Source organism: Leptodactylus fuscus, chromosome 7 (assembly GCF_031893055.1).
Source record: "Leptodactylus fuscus isolate aLepFus1 chromosome 7, aLepFus1.hap2, whole genome shotgun sequence".
Classification (NCBI taxonomy): Eukaryota; Metazoa; Chordata; class Amphibia; order Anura; family Leptodactylidae; genus Leptodactylus; species Leptodactylus fuscus.
Window position 1 is genome coordinate 103,618,804 of NC_134271.1, and position 6,167 is coordinate 103,624,970.

Below are 6,167 nucleotides of genomic sequence, written 5' to 3' on the forward strand. Positions count from 1 at the left end.
TTTTGGTACATAAGTAATGATGGGTGCAAGCTGTTGTGTGTTCATGTTTTTTTGAGATTGTATTTATGTAATTTTAAGACCTTCTGTGGACCAGCGATTCATTGTTATCATTTCCTGATATATAAAACTATGGAATATGAAAAGGGCAGACTTTGTTAATTTCAGGACTATATGTACATTGTAAAGTGTCATGAAATTAATGAGCTGGCAAAACAGATTGTATTTTGCTCTAGAGGACAAGGATGGCCCACTGATTTCAGTAATCACCATGTAATTCTGCAATTTTCCAGAGTCAGGACTATAGAGGAATTAAAGGGAGTCTACCTCTATCAAAATTGCTTTTTTTTTTTTTTTTTTTTTTTAATGTAGATTGTGAGCCCCATATAGGGATCACAATGTATTTTTTTCCCTATAAGTATGTCTTTGTGGAAATCCATGCAAACACGGGGGTAAACATACAAACTCCTTTCAGATATTGGTCCTGGCAGGATTCAAACCCAGGACCCCAGCGCTGCAAGGCTGCAGTGCTAACCACTGAGCCACCATGTTGCCCCCACCTCTATCAAAATTGGGTCTTAACTACCTATATGCTGTTGTGGGGTTATTGGGGCGGGTCCAAACCTGCGACCGGTCTCCGCATTAGCCAATCCGTGGGTTTCCGTCTTCTGCCTCAAGAAAATGGACAGGAGACAAAAACCCGGCGGTCAATTTTCAAAACCATTCACTTGAATGGGTTTGAAAAGTGACCGCCCATGTGTGCCTTCTGCCTCTCCACGGCGAGACTGTTTTTCGGTCGGACATGCAAGACTTTGTGCCCGGTTTAAAAAAAAAACAAAAAACGGTTTCACCGCGGAGAGGCAGAAGACGCACACAGGTAGTCTTTTTGCAAACCCATTCAAGAGAATGGGCTTGAAAACTGACCACCGGGTTTCCGTCCCCTATCCAGTTTCTCGGGGCAGAAGACGGAAACCCGCCAGATTAGCTAAAGTGGAGACCGCCGCAAGTGTGAACCCGCCCTTAGTGAAATAGTTAACATACCATTCTTGTGCTAAATTAGAATCTTGCTGCTCAGGAAATCAGCTCTTAAACTGAGCAGTATGGTGTTTGGTGCATCTGGGGTATGGCATATCTACCTGAACAAAATTTTCACTTTTGGTCGCCACCTCACAGACTGTCAGGTCCCAATGTGTGATGACCAAAGGCAAAAACAAATCTGACAGACTGGGCTATGTCCTGGTTGTACCAAACAGCTAATTTGCATATGAATTAATAGTTGATTTTCCTCTAAGTTAAATCTCGGCTCTATTCTAAGCCATGGTGGAATAACAGGATAATACAAAAAGTATACAGTAATTACAGTGTTTTTCCTTATAATTGAATGTGACAATATTTACTGCTTACAGTGATGTTAATATCCAATGGTGTTTCTCTTTAATGCCAATGCAAGTAATATAAGAAGTAGAGTATCAGGGTTAGATAACTTCTTTGTTTCCTTTGGAAACAAGACACCTTAGTGGTGACCTAATTACTATAGCCAGTAGCCAAGTAAACCGCGCCTTATCAAGGAGAAAGGCCGCTCGTAGAGAAGCTGGATTTGTCTATTATTTTAAGATGTGATGGTCTTCAAATGTTTACATTGATACAACAGGGGTTTGGGTACATTCACGTGTTCACTTATGCCAAGGTTCTCTGCTACACTGATAGGTGACCAAAGGGAACGATCACCTGTTAAAAGCAAGATATATATATATATATATATATATATATATATATATATATATATATATATATAGATATAGATGTTACACTGAGCAATATGCATTCAGGTTGAGAGGAGGACAACCATCATGATACAAGTGGAATGATGCAGAATGTGCTTGATATTTTCAGGAGCACACCACTTTATTTTGTAAGAACAGACAGTCATAGTCATAACTTGAAGCTCCTGGGCCCCAATGCAATACAGCTGATTCCCAACACTGGAAATTTATAATACTAAGACAAAGAGACTTTTGGGCCACTTAGGCACTAGAGGATTGATACATCTGCTATCTAATATACTAGACTCTGACCAGGACATATTTAGAACAGTGTAGCTGAAATGGACTTTGTCTTGTTTCTTGGTACTCCTTTTCTGCCACAAAGTATGCAATGTTACAATGCCACTTATGCATTGCTTTCAAACTGGATGGTGGGACTTACTGGTGGCAAGATGTCCTACAGTGGTTGGTGCGGGGCAGCTGGTGACTCAGTTTAGATCATACAATAATTATACAGTGTCTTGCACAAACCTTTGTTTGTATCAATCCCTAGTTTTGTAACATACATTACTTCATTTGTGCTTATTGTAAGATAAGATAAGATAAGATAATCCTTTAATATTCCCACAGTGGGGAAATTTCAGTATGTTACAGCTGCATAGTAATACAGATACAGGATAATACACAGTAAATATTACAGAAGTAGTAGACACACATATGCTGAGAAAGATATACTAGGAGTCCATAGCAGCTAAGGAACAGAGAAGAAAGAAGGAGGACATTCATAGTCATTTAGTTCTCTGTGCGGAGTGATCTTCGCTTGGTCTGATGTAGATTGTACAGCCTTATCGCGGTTGGAAGGAAGGACCTGCGATAGTGCTCCTTCTCACACTTGGGGTGAAGCAGACGGTCACTTACAGTGCTGCCAAGTGCCATCAAGGTCTTATACATGGGGTGGGATTTGTTCTCCCGCATGGAGGTCACCACAGACAGTATCCTTCTGTCACCCACCACCTGTACTGGGTCCAAGGGGCTCCCCAGGACAGAGCTGGCCCTCCTGATAAGCCTGTCAAGTCTATTTCTGTCCCTGGTTGATATACTGCTCCCCCAGCAGGCTACACCGAAAAAGATAGCTGAAGCAATGGTATACTACTGGGCCAGGAAACAAATCCAGAATCCCACCTCCTCTGGCAACTATACGACCCTTCATGTGAAGAGATCCTTCTCTTATTCTTCGCTGCATTGGCAGCAGCACTTCTAACTACAGCGAATGCAAACCCTGCGCATGCGCTGTAGTGAGAAGTGCTGCTTCCTACACAGTGAAGATCTCGTCACATGAATGGATGTGTAGTGGCTAGAGGGTGTTGGATACTGGATATGACAATGCTGTGCTCAGAGCACAGGGGGAACGCTCCCTGTGCTCCATGCATAGAATTAGCATATAAGAATAAAGTCTGTATTTCAAAAAATGGCGTCAGATAAAAGTTAAAGAAAAGTAGGGATAGAGTAGCCTTTTTAAAGGCTATTGTCAGCATGTCTAATGATAGAATCCCTTTAAACTGGGGGCAACACGGTGGCTGAGTGGTTAGCACTGCAGCCTTGCAGTGCTGGAGTCCTGTGTTCGAATCTTGCCAGGAACAACATCTGCAAGAAGTTTGTATGTTCTCCCCCTGTTTGCGTGGATTTTTTACCATTCTACAAAGACATACTGATGGGGAAAAAAACGTACATTGTGATCCCTATATGGGGCTCACAATCTACATTAAAAAAAAAAAAAGAATCCCTTTAACTGTAGGGTCTACTACCAATGTTCTTATTTATTAGCTATATGTAAATAGGTTACTGTCTGTGTAAGAAAATCTGTCAGATCCTTTGTCACCAATTGGACAAAATGTATAAAATTTGGTTGACTTTATACAACATGAGAGGAATGTCTTTTGTTTCCCTGTAACATTGTCCCAACATCCATACAATAGTGCTCCTGTCAAGTGATATGCCTTCTCTCTTGTACAGTATGTGGAGGATATTGATCGGAGAGTTGTCCAGTCTTGTTGGTACTCAGAATAAGAACCATTTTGGCTTATATAGAGAGGATAAAGTGCTTTTCCAACACATTACTTACTTAATAAAAAAAGTCTGAAGAGCAAGAAGACCAAATTCAAAGACCTTCAAGAAACATGTTAGGACATAAAACTCAAGAAAAGAATTTAATGAATTAAAGCTTTAGATTTGAAACTTGTTCACCCCCCTTTCTAACAAAGAACTGAGAATGTCTTCTGCAGGAACATTCTGTATGCCTGGTATTAAATTGAAAGGTGCAAATCCCTTCTGGGAAATGGGTCATCTCATGCGCCACGACTTCCCCTTACATGTTCTTTTACTACAACCTTCACCCCAACACACTTATTCATTTACTTACTTAAACTTCTGATGAACCAAGGTGAAATAACATTAGAATTATTTACCATATATACTCGAGTATAAGCCGACCTGAATATAAGCCGACCCCCCTAATTTTACCACAAAAAACTGGAAAAACTTATTGACTCGAGTATAAGCCTAAGGGGGAAATGCAGCAGCTACTGGAAAATTTCAAAAATTAAAATGGTCAGAGTTTTTGGGTGCAGTATACGCTGAGGAAGGGGCGGGGGTGTTTTGGTTGTCTGTCTGCCCCTTCGCTGAGCTTGAGGACTGTTTTTTTTTTTCCCCACTTGGAATTTAGTCTGGCTGAATATAGGGTATCTGCAGTGCTCCTATTAACCCCTTACCGATGGAACAGGAGCACTGTAGATACCCTATATTCAGTAGACTGGGCACTTTCAGACACAGGGATACCTAATGTGTATGTGTCTCACAGTCATTTTCAACTTTAGTATGTATTCTAGGGAAAGGAGGGATTTACAACTTTTATTTATTTATTTATTTATTTTTTAAAGCTTCTATTTTTCCCCCACTATTTTATGGGAGATTCTATACATTGATATTGTAGCTGGTCATAGAAACCCCCCCCCCCCCCCTCCTAAAAATATATATTTTTTTTTTTTGCTGACTCGAGTATAAGCCGAGGGGGGCTTTTTCAGTACAAAAACTGTGCTGAAAAATTCGGCTTATACTCGAGTATATACGGGTATCTTGTTTTGATAAAGAAGTTGTCTCATTAAGACAAGTGTGTTTGGTGTACACTTGACCATACACCAGCAAGATATTTTCAGCACAACCAACCCCCACCCCCGTTCTGTCCTAGATATTTAGCACTGTCCTAATGATGTGGCATGTGCTTTTTAAACAATTTAAACAATTTATTTATTCAATCCGTCTGGACATTGCAGTACTCTGAATGAATTAGAGTTTTTGGGAGTTAACTTCCTCTAATGGTGTCCGTCTCTAAGTATCACCAATACTGACTTGAATTGTTTATTTTTTGCTTTGGGGTGCCTTTTATCTATTATGTAATAAAAGTTATACTTTAGCTTTATGTTACATGTTTCTTTTTAGTGACCTATACCAATAAATGATGGAATTGTCCCTCTATGACTTATATTTACCATGATATTTTTTATCAGGATAAAGTGGTAATCACTTAACCTCGTAGCGACCCATGGTAACGCTGTGCCGAATCTGCAGGCTCTCTGTATATTTTCAAAATTCTTATTAATAAGACAAATTTACCTATGGTGTTGCAGTGAATAAAAGAAAGAGTTGAAGGGAGAGGAGGGGGATGTAGCTGCAGTTTCTCACTCGGTTTCCAGAGAGAAGCAGCAATGAGAGACAGTGCAGAACACCATGAAGGACTCACAAACTCAGCAAACATAGACAAGAAATGGAAACAGTTAAGAAACCAGAGAAGATTTTAAAAAAAGACCCCAAATTTGCATATTATAATCTTTCTGACTGTGGTACATCAAACACATCTAGTGTCCACCCTAGCCAACCCAGTTTACAAAAGTCTCAGAGGTCTTTTGTGGCAAAGAGACTTTTAGACCTCATTACGCACCTAAGTGCAACAGCTTCTTCTGCAAGCCTTTAGCTACCACGCAGACTACAAAAACTTCCCAATAATGGGCATGGTGTTTCAAGGAGAGTGAAATAGAAAATAATGCATTCTTCTCAGAGAATGCCAGAAAGTCTCTAGTATTGGGTGCGTCCATTTTTTAAAGCATTCTAGGACTATATTTAGATGCATGTGAAAAGTTCCATTGACACATAACGGGAACGCTCGATGAATATCCTGTTGCTTTCTCAAGAATTGTACAATCGTGCTCCTGGTCCCTCATTTTTGCATTGAGCTGCCAAAGCTCCTGAGTAACAAAATAGGAAATTCTTATCCCTTATGTCCAGTCGCTGAAGCTAATTGTGAACCTTCATGGTTTTGTTTATAAGGAATGCAAGCATGAAAGTGTTTTTGGA